Source organism: Zingiber officinale, chromosome 2A (assembly GCF_018446385.1).
Source record: "Zingiber officinale cultivar Zhangliang chromosome 2A, Zo_v1.1, whole genome shotgun sequence".
Lineage (NCBI taxonomy): Eukaryota > Viridiplantae > Streptophyta > Magnoliopsida > Zingiberales > Zingiberaceae > Zingiber > Zingiber officinale.
In genome coordinates this window covers 42,772,823-42,789,141 of record NC_055988.1, presented here as the reverse complement: position 1 = coordinate 42,789,141, position 16,319 = coordinate 42,772,823, and positions in this window count along the sequence as shown.

Below are 16,319 nucleotides of genomic sequence, written 5' to 3'. Positions count from 1 at the left end.
AATTCTAAATACATATAATATACCCTGTAAACATCTAAAAGTTTTAATTTGGAATACTATAAACCAAGAGGAAAACCTAAAATCTAGAGAAAAAATCTTATTGACTCAAATCCATTATAACCTAACTCCTAAATCCTAAAATTTTAAACTCTAAATACATATAATATACCATAAAATAAAATAAAATACTAAATGAGTCTAGGAGTCTGGATTCATTCCAAACGCCTAGACCATGTCACCAACAGGCATCTGGATCAATTCCAGGCGTCCCGCGTCTAGTTCGGACAACTTCACAGGCACATGTCCACAATATATCAAATTTTTTTTTTTTGAGCTCACGATTACGCCAATCAAATTTAACCTTTACGATTTACAAGTTGGGTTATAATATTAAGCAAAAAAAAAAAATTAGGTGTTCACGAGGGTGTGTGGTGCGGACTTGTATGGTAGTAGATTTTTTTTTAAAAAAAATAATTATTTTTTATTTCGGATTAAAGTATTTAAGGTTTTGTCTTTAAGGTTTAGAGTTGAGTTATACTAATAAGCACAAATAAATTTTCAAATAGAAAAATAAAAAAGATTTAAGTCTGCTTTGGGTGTCTGATGAAGATCTTTAGCATATATAGATATGGTTTGTGTATATATACACAAGAATTTTATCCTGGGCATCCACGGTGAGCGACCACCATTGGCACCTCTCACAGTGCATGAAACGTCGATTTTTTTTATTTATTTATTTAAGTTCCTGATCATGCCAATAAACTTTTGTCTTTAGAATTTAAGGGTTGGGTTATAGCATTAAGCAAAAAAAATCAAATCTAAAAAAAATTTAGGTGATCATGGGATGTGCAAGGTATATTATGTTGGTGCAGATTACACTAATAATCTGGTTTTGATGTATGACAAATAGGTTAAAGTTAGATATGTTGTTTGTCTAACCTTTCTACCAAGTGTGTAGGATTTGACTGGTCTGATGGACCTGATACTAGGTTGAAATCCAACTAGGTCTGCAGGATCTGATAGTTGATGGAAAGTCCAGATAGGTTCGTGGGGTCCGATATCTAACGTGAAGTCCGGTTGGGTCTGAGGGACCTAACAAAATCCAGTTGAGTTTGCGGACCTAACAACTAGTGGAAAGACCTGGTGAGTCAAAGGTAAGTCAAGTGACTACAGTTGGTAAGTGAAGGTAAGCAACTGGAGGAGAAATTCGGTGATGACTCATTCCCTGTTGAGGGAATTGTAGGAGTCGATCCAACTTAGGTCTATTTGAGAAACCTAAGTTAAGATCTTGACTAAATCTTGGTCTCGAAAAAATAGAATCTAATTACTACTCTTATCTATTGAGTTATACTAACTTTGTTTTGCAGGATAAACCTATTTTTGTTGCCCAAGACTAATCCTTTTTTTGTAGGAAAAGAAGGAGTTGAAAAAGGGGTCCGGACGCCTAGAGTCCGAGCGTCCTGAGCTGATCCGGGTGCTTGGACCAATCTCGCCTGGGCGGGTGCCTGGGGCGCCCTAGCGATCCAGGCACCAAGAGTCGATCCAAGCGCCTGGACCACAAAATTCATTCACAAAAAATGTGGAACTGCCACATCAACGACCCCCCTAGTACCAGTCCCACAGATATGGAGGGAGGTAAATGCAGGTACACAGTTGAAAGTGCATGGCAGAGACATTAACCCTAGGTCGTGACACCCGGAGGATCGAACCCTGGACCTCTCGGTCACAAGACCATGCGCCCCCAACTGTGCTACGCCCTGGGGACACAAAATTCATCCACAAGCTGATGTGGAGTGCGTTGAATGGCCGAACCTTGTGGTCCAGACACCCGGAGGGGTTCTAGGCGCCTGGAATGGACCTATTTAAAGGTTTTCAACTAGGAGCTTCACAACAACAACTACTACAAGTTTTTCTCTTACGTGTTGCTCCGAAAAAGGCTCAGACAACACCGAAAGGCTGCTCCGAAGTTCGTGGAACGAGAGACTGCATTTTGTTTCATTTCTGTTTGTCAATAACTTTTATTTCTAGTTCTTGTACTCAACTCTTGTAACACTTTTTGTGAACTAATAATGATTGTCCAACGAAAGCACTCGACGAATGCAGGTTTTGGAGCAAGAGTCGTCGAAGACTCCGAACCAAGTAAAACTTGGTTTGTTAGCATTATTTTTTTTCCGCTGCGTACTTGTTTTTAATTCGCTCTTAATTTTCGGCGATTGTTATTCACCTCCCCTAGCGTCTTTCCGATCCAACAAGTGGGATCAGAGCAGGTACCGCTCTGATTTGATGCAACCACTATAAGGCAAGGGGGTGATTTGTCTTGCTTTTAATACTTGTCTTTCATTTTTTTAGCTTTTCGATAAAATCTAAATTGGTACAATTCCCTCTTTGGATAAATTTTTCATTGCAAACTATTCTGATTTGGTGCAACACCAATCGAGCTTTGATACCCTTATTTTTCTCCTACACTGCTAATCCAAGACCTAGTCTTGGGTCTTCTTTTCTTTTTCCTCTTTTGTGTACAAGATTCATGACCCAAAATGAGGGATACAGTACAGTTCGTCCTCCCCTCTTTAACGGTGACAATTTCCCATATTGGAAAAATCGAATGGAAGTATACCTGAAGACCGAATTCAACCAATGGTTCAGTGTCACCAAAGGATACAAGACTCTAGTCGACCACAACACCGGAATTCCAATTGACCTGGAAAATTAGAATCTAGAGATGAAGAAAAAGGATCAGATTGACTTTAAGGCACTCAACACAATTCAGTGCGGGGTAATGAAGGAAGAACTGAACTACATTGGCCCACACGAAAATATAAAGGAGTTATGGGACAAACTCATAAAACTACACGAAGAAACAAATGATGTTAAGGTAACTGAACTAAACTCACCTATGAATAAATTAGTTAACACTGAAATGCAGGAAGAAGAAAATATGACTTGGGATGACGAAGATTGGAAGCATCACAACTACCTCGCACTGATGGCAATGAAACTGGAATCAGAAAGCGAGATGGAACAAGAAGACAAATCCAAAGACGAATCAAGCCACGAGTCTGCACTCCTTCCCGAAGGTCCGAACGAGGTATCTGTTAGGACTCATGGCGGCCGACAAAAGGGAGGGGGGGTGAATAGCCCCTGCACAAATAAAAACAAAAATATCTTTCTCAAACAAATAACTTAATTAAAGAACACTTGCATTAAATAATAAATAAACTAAAAAGTAGAGGCTCAAAGGTTTTACTTGGTTACAACCGAGGAGGTTGTTAATCCAAAGAATAGAGTAGCACTAGTTTCTCCTTTAGATAAAGAAGCCTCTTTACAGCAGTGAAAGCACAGAAAATAAGAAGCTAAACAAAACTAAGATGTGTACAAGTGTTGTTGCAAGAATACTTGTTGTTAATAGCTTTTGGGACTAAGGTTGTATTTATAGTCTTGGTCAGAGCACCTGGAAGGGTTCTAGGTGCTTGGAGTGGGATAAAAACTTATCCCTGATGTAATGATCAAAGATCACGTTGAAATGACTAAAACTTGGGTTCAATGTGCCCGGAAGGGATCCGAGCGCCCGGACTGCTCCAGGCGCTCAGAATCGTTTCAGGCACCCCGGACTGCTCCGGGCGCCCTGAATTGTTCCTAACACCCCGAAGGGGAAAGTCAACATTTTGTTGACTTTCTCTCCAGGCCTCCAGCATCAGCTCTGCTTGCTTCAGTCCAGGTTTTTTTGCTCGCTTGGGTGATTTATGCTATCTGGAATAGGGCTCACCCAACTTCCGGCCTTCTCGAGCAACCTTCCGCTCCGGCTTCTCGTCCCTCGGAAACGCCACGCCTCCTTCTCGTCCACCCACGTACTCTTCCGCAGCAACTCGTCCCTCAGACGCACCAAGCTCGTCGGCTCTCTCCCGTGCCGTCCTTCTCTCTAGCTGCATCTTTTGCTCGACTCCTTGTGCTCCTATGTTCCTGCACACTTAGACACAAGGTTAAACACAACAAGACCTAAGTTAACTTGTTTGATCATATCAAAACTACCTTGGGGTACCAACAATCTCCCCCTTTTTTATGTGAGCAACCCAAGTTAAGTTAGGGTAAACCAACATAAAGTTAAAGTAATAAATTTGTAATTAAAGTACAAAAATTTGAAAAGGTTAAATTATCTCTCCCTAGACTTAATCTTCTCTTCTCCCCCTTTGATCACATAAAAAATAGGGTATCAACAAAATCTAAGGGTTAAATTTTTCAAAAAAAAAAGGAAAGTTTTAGAAAACAAACTGATTTTCAACATTTTGAAAAACTTATCAAGTTTTTTAAAAAACTCTGAAACTTTTGAAAATTATTTTGATAGCACTTAAAATAATTTTAGAAAAAAATTCTAAGTAAAAATTTTTTTTGTTATCATAAAAAAAATCAATATTTTCCTAAGTTTGCAAAAATTAATTTTGTAGAAATAATTTTGGAAAAAGTAAAACTGATACTAAAAAAACTTTAAGTTAAAATTTCTAAGTTTAAAAAGATAAAAAAAATGTGTAACTATTTAAATACTTTATCAGTTTGTCAATTAAATATTTTATTTCATTAATTGGCTTCCAGACTATGACGAGACATTAGGTCTTCTTGGTTATTGGAGCAACAACTACTTTCTAGACTGAGTCTTTTAAAGAAATTCAAACGTTTAATTTTCCTGCTGAAAGCACCAAGTTTAATTAAAGTTCAAGTTAGACAAGACTTTGAAACCCAATATAGGTTCCAGTTAACTGGATTAATTAAGAATTTGTTAGGAACATATTTCTTTGAAAATTTTCTAATTTATCCCTTAAAAAATCTAAGATGTCAGCTTAGTTTATTATAATTTTGAGTTCTAACATTCAAGCATGCATGATTTTTCAAGTTTTTTATTTCATTTTGTAAATTATCATTTTCCAATTTAATTTTATCAAATTCTTCTAAAAGACAAGATTTTGCTAGAATTAATTTTAACTCTTTAATTTCTTTTTCTAGCTTACAATAATTCTTTGATAAATATTTTATAAACTTAAATGACTTATCAGGAGGAAGAGATCGTACCCCATTTACCTTGTTGATCCCATTATTCGTAGCTCTCCTTGAAGTGATGCTTTTCTTCCGATATCGCTCCCCCTTCATCGATGTTCTCGATGCTCATTTCGGACGAGCTTGCTTTGTTTTCATCGTCTTGATAGATTGCCATCAGCGCAAATCCGGAGAAAGCCTCAATATCTAATTCGGACGACGTTTTATCCCACGTCGCCTTCAGGTTTTTGTGTTTATTCATTTGGACGAGCTTCTTGTTCTTGCCTTTGTCTTTGTTCTTCAATTTAGGACAGTTGTCTTTAACGTGCCCTTCTTCATTGCAGTTGTAGTATCTGATTTTTCTTCTCTTTCTACCCTACAGATGGTTAGTTTTTCTAAATTTAAATAACTTTTTAAATTAATCTACCATCATCGTCGTTTCCTCGTCGTCGAAAGAAGATTCTGACTCTTGTTCATCCATCTTCGCCTTGAGGGAAATATTGTGCTTTGGTTCCTTCTTTAAATTTGCACATCTCGATTCATGGATTTCAATCGTTAAAAATAACTCTTCTAAGATAACAGATTCTAAGTCCTTAGAGATATAGTAGGCATCTACTAATAATGCCCATTTCGTATTTCTAGGGAAAGTATTTAGAGCGTACCTTAGCGAATCTCGGTTGCTTACTATTTCTCCGAGATTCAAAAGTCTAATGATGAGCTCCTTAATCCTCGAGTGAAGGTGTGCAATGGATTCATCTTCTTCAAATTGAAGGTTGATGAGCTGGTTGTGAAGTAAGTCCCGTCTCGCGAGCTTGACTTCGGACGTCCCTTCGTGTAGCTCAAGGAATTTCTCCTAAAGCTCCTTTGCTGAGTTGTAGGCGTCGATCTGATTAACTTCTTGTGGTGGTAGGACGCTCAGCAGATGGAACTCTGCTTTGTCGTTTGCCACGTAGTCAGCCTGCTCCTCTTCGTCCACTAGTATTCTTCCTTACTTTTGAATGCTACAAAACCAAACTTCATTATTAAAAGCAATTCAAAATCAGTTTTACAGAATACCTGCATTCTCTTTTTCTAGCTCGCAAACTCTCCCTCAAACTTCTGTGGGTATATGCTTGGTCTGACCATCGATTCGGTAATTCGATCGACGGTTAGTCCTCCTAAAGCGTCCTGGCTCTGATACCACTTGTTAGGACCCTTGGCGGCTGGCTAGAGGGGGTGAATAGCCCCTGCACAAATAAAAACAAAAATATCTTTTTCGAACAAATAACTTAATTAAAGAACACTTGCATTAAATAATAAATAAACTGAAAAGCAGAGGCTCAGAGGTTTTACTTGATTACAACCGGGGAGGTTGTTAATCCAAGAAATATAATAGCACTAGTTTCTTCTTTGGGCGGAGAAGCCTTTTTACAGCAGTGAAAGCATAGAAAATAAGAAGCAAAAAAAAAACTGAGATGTGTACAAGTGTTGTTGCAAGAATGCTTGTTGTTAATAACTTCTGGGACCGAAGTTTTATTTATAGTCTTGGTCGGGCCGCCTGAAAGGGTTCAAAGCGCTTGGAGTGGGATAAAAACTTATCCCCGATGCAACGGTCAAAGATCACGTCGAAATGGCTAAAGCTTGGGTTCCGGGCACCCGGAAGGGGGAAAGTCAACATTTTGTTGACTTTCTCTCTGGGCCTCCAGCTTCGTGGGCAGCATCCAGTATTTTTAGAAGATTATAACAGATGTGGACACATTTAGAGGGCTATAAAAGGCCTCAAGAGGCTCTTGAACATGCCAGGAAGTGTTACCTCGTGACAGGGAACCCTAGGAGAGCCGTTTCCAAGGAGTCATCAGAGTTTCCTTCCATCATAGAGCTTGGAGTTCTTCCGAAGATGACGATTAACCCACAATTAAGCTTTCTCTTCCCTTTTCTCCTTGATTTGAGTTGTAGAATGCCTTCTTCTTTGTCTTTTAGTTGAAAATCCATCTCCATAGAGTCGTATTCATAATTCTAGGATGAGGGAACTATTAGTGCAATTGGCACTAATAATTGAACTTTAGTTTTGATGAATGACAAATGATTAAAGTTAGATTATATGCGATCTGATACTTTTACTGAGTGTATGAGAATTGACAGGTCTAGAGGACCTGACACTAGGATGAAGCTCAGTTAAGTTTGAGGACTTGATAACTAACATGAAGTTCAGATAGGTCAAGGTGTGACTTGATATATGGCAGAAAATCTAATTGGGTTTGTGGAACTTGACAACTGGTTAAAGTCCAGTTGGGTTTACAGACCTGATAACTGGCAAGAAAATATGGTGGGTCAAGAGGCAAGTCAAGTGACTACAAATGTTAAGTGAAGGTAAGTCACTAGAGGAGAGTAGTCTAGTGAAGATGAGTACCTGTGGGTCTATAGGCACGGTCCAACTTAGGGTTATTTCAGATGTCTAAGTTAAAACCATGATTAGATCCTGGTCTTGGGAATATAGGATCTAATTAATAATAAATTTATCTTATTATGCTAACTCTATTTTATAGTTATTTGTTGTTTGAGGGGCCTCAGAGCTAAGTGGAGGCACCTTAGACATGGCAGAGGCACCCTTGCGTGGATAAACTTCGAGGATAGAAGTTCGTAGAGGAAAGGCATCTTGAAGGTGATTGGAGGCGCCTCAGAGCGATTAGAGGCGCCCTCATGCGGATAGAAATCGCAAACTTCGAAGTTGATAAGGGGCCAAAGTTTACGAGATCAAATTTGGAATCGGAGGCACCCTCAAACACTCTATAAAAGCCAACCACAAAGATATAACTCACAAACAAACTATTTTGATCATTCTACCACTTTGTTCTCCAACTGTTGCAACTCTACTACGCTCGACTGTTGTCGACAAAATGACACCAACACACAAGCTCGATCAAATTCCATTCTTCTATGTGTTGGTAACGATTTCTTTTATTGTGCATCTTTTATACTTGCAAAAGAAAAGTATAGGGTTGTTACACTTTTCTTCTTTACTATTTGTACTCAATTATTCTACCAGGAGTTTATTAGTAGAGAATTTAGTGGATTTCCCATCAATAGGTCCAAAAGGTATGGGTCTTGGAGTAGGAGTCGCCGAAGGTTCCGAACCAAATAACCAACCGTGTTTTAGTTTTTCTCGTGTTTTATTTTCTTTTATTCCTCTACACATTTCCTAATTTTCAAAATCCAAAAAATATAAGATTTTTAAATACATGTGATTCACCCTCCCTCCCACGTGACCAACGGTCCTACAGGAACAACTCGATTGACTTGTTAACACTATTTTATAAATTTATTCATCTTTTTCACTACATGATGTTTTTATCTATGATCTGGCTTTAGTGTGCATGAATGATTTTGACTATACATCTTCATATCCCACAAGACATGGGGAAGACCAAAACATGAATCCAACTCTTTGATCCATAAAGACCAAGACATGAGGGGTTGTTCACAAAAGTAGTCCAAAATCTCACGATGGAACCATTGGCTATCACAAAGCCTAATGGGTTTACCCTATTTCGGCATCACGAATTAGGGGATAACACTTAAAGGATCATGGAGCATCATGATAAGGGACTCCTTGAGAAAGCGGTCACTTAAGTAAAGTTATCTTAAAAGTAAGCGTCGTGATTGGGTAAACACGCCAATATAATTCCAAAAGTCTATACCGATTACCTCGATATATCCACCATCATTCATATCAACATTAAAGTAAGAGATTGAATTGCATTTAAGATGTCAACAGTCATTGTGGTGAAATTAAAATCCTAGAATTTCTCCCCAAGACCAAATTTCTCATAAGACTCTTTGTGTTTTCTCAATTCGTTTCCTTTTTTCTCAACTCTTATAATTTTTGATTGTCTAAATAGTCTACTTCGCAATTCTGACCGGTACTCGATTTTACAATCCTTGCGGGATTGATATTTTATTACTTGATGGTAGTCGTGCACTTGTGATTTTCACCCATCACCGATGTGGCATCCGACATGGACAAGATAAGTCTAGGATGACTAATATGGCACAAGATAAGGACCACTAGGCTAATGTGGCGTGAGGATAGACTTCAATAAGATAACGTGGCAGAGGGCGCAGTCAAGGATAAGGACCACGATGTTGACATGCTGGAAGGGGATTGGATGAAGGTAGAATCGATAGACCAAATGATCGGATATGTATATGATTTCCAAGGCGATTGGTATATCGATCAGGTGGATCGATAGACCGATCGGGGTTTATAAAAGAAGACCTTGAGCCAAGGCTTCTTCACCAATTCTCAAGTTCCTCTACTCCCGCCTTGCTCTGAAAACACCAACGCTACACAAATTGCTACTCGAACAACCTGCTCATCTCCAAATCCTTATTTCTTGATATTCGTACTTTTGTTTTTAATCATCTTTTGTAGTTTAACTTGTAAAGGAACAATAAGTGTATTACTGTTCCTCATTTTTGTAAAGACAAGTCTATTTCTCTGTTGAGAAAGAGACTAATAATGAAGATTGTCTATCGAAAGTGAGCAACGATCGCAGTACTTGAAGTAGTAGTTAAAAGCTATGAACCAAGTAAAAATAAAAACATCTTTTTTGCTTGTGTTTTACTATTTTGGCTGCTTACTTTAAAAAAGAAAAAAAAAATAGTTTTAAAGCAGGAAAAAGTGATACACGTTATGCACCCCCCCCCCCTCCCTCTCTAGCACTTTCTCCGATCCTACACATGTATCTATCCATTGGCAACAATCCTTAATAAAAATACTTGATAAGCAACTGGTTACTGATCTGATGTTGAGAGCAACTAGAACAAAGTTTCTTGAATCTCTCTCAATGTTCATGTAATGTCACTACTATAAGCTATTAAACATAGTAAATACTCTTCCAGATAGTTGTGGTCCTAGAAGCAAGAAAGAATCTCACTAAAAATATTTTTCCATTTTGATTGAGCTAGTGATAGAACCAAAGAGAAGATTGTATAACCAATCCTTTGCTGGATCCCCCAGCGAAAATGGAAATGCTTGGAGTTTGATGTCTTCCACTAATATGTCATCCAACTTCATGGTTGAGCACACTATATGAAATTCCTACATATGTTTATTAGGATCCTCACTATCAAGACCATGAAATTTCAATAATGATTGCATGATTCTCCATAATTCGAAGTCTACATCTAACTTAGGATACTAGATACAAAATGATTGATAAGTCATATCTGATGGCCAAGGTTCTTTGAGAGTGTTGTTGTTGCTGTTATTTGTCATATTGCTTACAAGATCTGAGAAAATAAGTCACTACAAAAGGTCCTGATCATATACTGAAACATTCGAGAAATAAGATGAGAAGACACAAGAAACACACTAGACAAAACAAATGCACACAATAGAATTAAGGCACCAAACACTTTTCAGAATTTTTGCACCACCACAAATGTAAAAGTGAAAACTAAACTAAAAAATAAAATAAAAAAAGATTGAAAAATTGAAAAGATGGCCTAAAGAATAGAATTTGGCCAAAATAGGCCGTTAGTCATGGCAACACTATGGGTATTGGTCTCCAAACCTTTTTACATCAAACCTACAAAATTTAAGGGTAATTGAAGATGCTAAAAAAATCGCCAATCAAAAAAATAAAGCAAAAAATGGTGATCCTAAGCATATAAACACTTCTACATTCCCCAACAATGGCGACAAAATTGATAACACTCGTATGTCATACTACGAGTGACAATTCAAACTTACCGAAATCCTCTACACTAATATAACATAGGGATGACTCAAATGGTCTCTCACAAGGAATGCAGCGGTAGGATGATAGTCTTGGGATTAAGATATTATTAGTTTTGGGGTTTTTGATATTGTAACAAGGGGTTTGGGTTTTGATTCTAAGAATACCAATTGAAGAACAATAGGAGTAATTAAAAATAGTTAATCTACAATTGTAATTAAATTTAAGGAGGCATAAAGTATTCAATGAAACCTAATCTGAACAACCTAACAGATCTAACACTAACATTCAAATGAAATAAAGCATTGTAAATTTAAAAATAAAAATAAAATGCTTTAACAAAATTAAAAGTAATGTAAAATATAAGGGCATAAAAACAAACACAGAGCAAGCATAAACACTAACTAAACTAAGACTAAGAAAAGTGAAGATCTATCCCTCTGATTGGATAATGGTGGATGCGAAACACACTCAGGACTCTAAACTCGTGGATGGAGTGGAAGCGCCTCTCCTAACCAGGATGAGTGCTTGTCGATGGTAGATTTCAACGATGAAGACGGAAGCGCCTCTCCCAACTAGCACAAGGGCTTGATGCAGACAGAAAGAACGGGAGACCTCCATGCCTACTTCTTTGTCGAAGATGGTCTCTTGAAAGCTAACAGGGTGGAAAACCTCGACAACCTCTTCTCCTCTTCAAGTGATGTGTTCATGCCTCTCCCAACAAGGATGAGAGCTTGTGGACGAAGGTGGCCGCTGGAGGTGGAGATGGTAGCACCTCTCCCAACCGGGATGAGGGCTCAGATGGAGGAAGGCAAAGAAGGTGGAGATGAAGGAGGAAGAAGATGACTCCAATGGATTCCCTTAATCTGAGTGAATGAATCTTCCAAGGAAAAATTGATTGCTTAAGTGATGAATCATCACCCCACCACACGGTCATGCTTTTTTTGTACCCTTTGCTTGTAAAACATTGTGTGGATCAACATTTAATCATACGAGAGGATTAAAATGTTAAGTATAAGAGTCAAAATAATGTGCAAAGATGCTAATTATCAAGCACCCATCAAAATCTCTGGTACAGCCGAGGGAATGTCCAGGGTGGCTCGGGTGGTGAATCTATGTATGCAAGCCCATGAGGATTCCTACAATTTTTGTTTAAAATTAAAGAGGCTAAGGGGAGTAGGTGAGTACCTCTTTGAGCTAAAAAAGTGACATAGGAATACTGTAGTGAAGTCATCGAAGGATTATATGGATCTCATCTTAAGGGTGTTGAACCATTGTAAGGTGGGTCCAAAAGTAGTAAGAAAGACCTGACACTTAACTCCCTCAGAGCACCGATGTAGTAAGACTGCATTCTCAAAATGGTAGAGGTGCTTCTCTGGATCGGCGGTGCCATTTTATTCGTGAATGTGAAGTGGTTGGAAGTGTTAGGGTAACTCTTCCTTCAAAATACTCTCAATAAACAATATTTGTCACATAGCCATCCTCCTAGTTGGTTGCAATCTCTTAGTTCATCATTAACTGGCCGCTTGTTAAGGCGGTAAACTGAAGTGGCTCCTCTCGAGTTATGAGCGACAGGTTCAGGCACTCCTCTTCGACTGTTGTCCTTTATGGTTGGCTTCCCTTTCAAGATGGGGAACGAGACTTGTCTTAAGGTTGTTTCTACTATCGTGGCTACCATTCGCGAGAACTCCTACAGAACTAGGCCCCTTGGAGTTTCCACAATGGTTGGTAGTGGAAGCTAATGCTATTCCACTAGTTCCTCTGGTTGTTGTTGCGTTGTGATTTTCTTGGTGTTCACCACCGGGATTCCTCTAATATTTCTTATCGTAACTTTTTGTATTTCTTCCACTGTGCCAATTTGATGGTGTCTCTTTTCACCCACTTAGGCTCCTCTCTTCCTTCCTTCTCTTAGAGTCGAGGTTACAAGGGATCCTTCTAGAAGCAAAGCCTAAGGATCAATGAGAGTCAATCGGGGGTCGACATTACCCCTATGATGGTCAAGTCAGTGAAGGGATAGAAAGGAGTGTAAGGGGCTCAAAAGAGAAAGACAAAAAAAAAAAACAATCCTTGCAAGTATCCAAAAAGACCATACTTTTACCTTCCTTCATAAAGGTTTATAAATCCTTGGCCAAAAAGGATTCACGTTGGCTGCCACAACAGATCACATGGATGATTGCACGAGTGAAGTGTCGCTTTTGACTGACCACATGAGTGAACCCTCGCATCAGTAGTGACAACCATTATTTTGTACCGTCGATTTTGTCTAGATGTTAGCCCGATGCCCTTAATTGATAGATACTGATCCTGCATCAGAGGTCATTAAAGCGTAAACATCCGAAAGAGCAAGCTCAGCTAGGCTCGTCTATAGCAAGCCCCTGATGGTCGGCCCAAAAATGACCAGGCTTACACGATCAGGAAAGGGGATTGGTTGAGTGTATTTGATCCTGAAAGGTTGGTAGCTTGACTGGGTTTACCTAGACGACATCACATGTCCCTCCTCCAACACTACAAAAAAACACCTATATAGGAGCGATTTTTTTTACTTTTAAAAGTGATTTTCAAGTGCTCCTACACTTTTACCAACGGTTGTAAAACCGCTCCTCTTATTGCCGTCCCTATATCCTATAGTAGCGGTTTTTGTAATCGTTGGTACAAGGTGAAAAACCGCTCCTATTTTTCTATGTAGGTACGGTTTGAAACCAATCTTACACGTTGTGCATATAACAACGGTTTCAAACCACTTCTATAGGTATAAATCCAAGAGTGGTTTAAACCGCTCTACAACCCTTTAGGTGTAAGAATAATTTTAAACCGCTCCTACACGCCATAAATATAAGAGTTGATGCTAGAAATTTAGGAGCGGTTCAAACCACTTCTAAATGTCATTGGTATAGGAGCACTTCAAAACGTTATTAAAGCTAGAAATATAGGAGTGGTTCAAATTGCTCAAGAACTCATAAGGTTTAATAACAGTTTTCACAATATGAGTGATTTCAAACCACTTCTAAGGGGGAGGAAGGGGAGGGGAAACTTTGAACCTCATTTGGAAAGGAGTGAGGAAAGGGAAGGAAAGGTAAGGAAGGATAAGCTTTAACCTTCGTTACCCATGGAAAGAGAGATTTTCTTACACCCTGAATTGGGGTGTAAGGAAGGGGAAGGGAAAACAAAAGATTTTTTATTCCAATTTTATCCATGTTCTTAATAGTTTAAGAAATGTTCCAATTTCTAATTTTGCTATGCCACCGGAGTTCAATTTCCTTGCCTTCTTCACAGCTCGCCTGTTGCCAGATTATTAGAGGAGGGGATCCGACACGTCTTCTAACTGAATTGAAGGGAGAAACCATTTTTGTCGTCAAAATTTAAGAGGATATCTACTATTTTTTAATTTTTCCATCAAAATTTAATAAGTTTTTAAAGAATAGGAATTCTCATTATCAGCGTTATCTTTCAAATTTTTTTTTATTTAAGGTTTCTAAAATCATTATTATCATTATTTCTCATTTAATTACTTGATTATCGGTAATTCATTGTTTTGTTATGAATAGTATAAAAAGATTAATTTTTATTAAAAAACTAGATAATTTAAATGATAATATAAATAATTAATTTTATTATTAAAAATATCTAATTTATATTTATAAAATAAATATTAATATTATGAAAAAAAATTAATTTAAAAAGTAAAGGTATTTTTGTAACTTTATCTATTTAACCTTCATTCCTCTTCCTTTCCTCCCAAACAAAGTAACACATGTTACGTTAATGTACCTTCCCTCCCTCCCAAACAAGGAGAAGTTAAATACTTTACTTCCCCTCTCTTCCCCTTCCTTCCACTCCCTTCCTCTTCCGTTAATGAACCTTCCCTCACTCCATCCAAACAGAGGGTAAATGTCATGGATAAAGGAGCATTATTAAATGCTTTAAGAGCACTACAAACCACTCTTGAACCCGTGCTCTTACATGTCATGAAAATAAGAGTAATTTCAAAATTAATGTTAGAAATTTTAGATTTGTTTTAAACTATGCTTAAAAGTACAACCTATTGATTGATTAAAAGTGATCTAAATAATTTTACGGATTAAGCTACCTGATCAATTATATAAATCAAAATTATCATGTTAATCGTGCCTGATGATGAATAAATCAATATGATTTGAGATTAGATACTTGCGAATACTACAATTAAAAGATGTTTTCAATTACAACTCTAAAGATTCTTTTACAATCAAAACATGAAGATGAACAAAAAAAAGCTTAGAATTCTTGTAAGGGTGATCTAATCTCTGGTTTACTCTTCCCTCCGCCTTGCTTCTTGGGCAGTAAAGCCCGATGGATGTTGGGCACGACCCATCATTGGAAATTGTCGCACACGCTAGGAGCTTGCCAAATTCCTCATTGTTTTTCATGAGCAATTGAATGTGCTTTGGGATGACACGTCATTTTTGGCCAACTCTAACACCTTGAACAATAAAGAAATGTAAATTTAGGTAGAGAAGGGGATCCCTAGTGAAAGAACAAAACAACGAAGCTTACGTCAGCGTCTATGTACTCGAGGACTATAGAGAGAGACCGGTGCACCGGAACCAACGCGCTAAGAGTATCGATCGACCCCAAGGTAGTCAGTGATGCACCCCCGGGAACTGGAGGCCAGCCTTTTGCAACCAAGAAACAACCTTCGTCCCCTTGGCCTTACTATGACCACTCTTAGTCGTCGTCACCCCCACTGTTGTCAAACTCATCACAAGAGATCGAAGCTATTCGACGGGAAAAAAATAGCAGCAACGATGGATGCTAGATGGGTAGGGTTTGCACATGATTTTATTGAATGGGTTGTCACTCGGATTGCCAGCGTGGAACAACTAAAGGTGTTAGATGATGTGAGAAATTTAGATATTCGACTATCATGATTAGCTTTCACATGGCGGTAATTCCCTTTCTAATTAAGTAAAACATACTCCACAAATCTTCTATTATCAATAATACTGAATAAATGACAATAGCACAATGTAGTCAATCATTGGTTTTTTCCTTTTTTATTTTTTAAATGTTTTTGTTTTTTTAATATTTTTTACACGTATTTCCTTTTTTATTATTTACATGGTTTTCCTTTTTAAATTTTGTACACGCTATTCCTTTTTTTTTTTACACATTTTTCCTATTTTAAATTTTTACACGTTTTCCCTTTTATATTTTTAAATATATTTCCTTTTTTATTATTTATATGATTTTTATTTTTAATTTTTTACAAGTTTTTTTATATTATTTATTTATGTACTACTATAATTTAGACGAGTGCAATTTGAAACATGTATAGTTTGCAAATCAATTCTTATCCATTAGAAAAAAATAGATCCACTATCTTAGCGAGTCCCTCGTGTCGGCCCTATGGATATGAAAGAAGGTAAATATAGATACATATGTGTTAAACGTATGGTGGGTGACCACAGGTCATCAGTTCTTGGTAATCGACTCCTGACCATTACGCTAGAGATGTCATGCGTCCACCATCTGTGTTATGCCCTAGGGGCATTACCCATTAGAGGAGAGAATATAAGCGGTTTATTGCTGCACTAA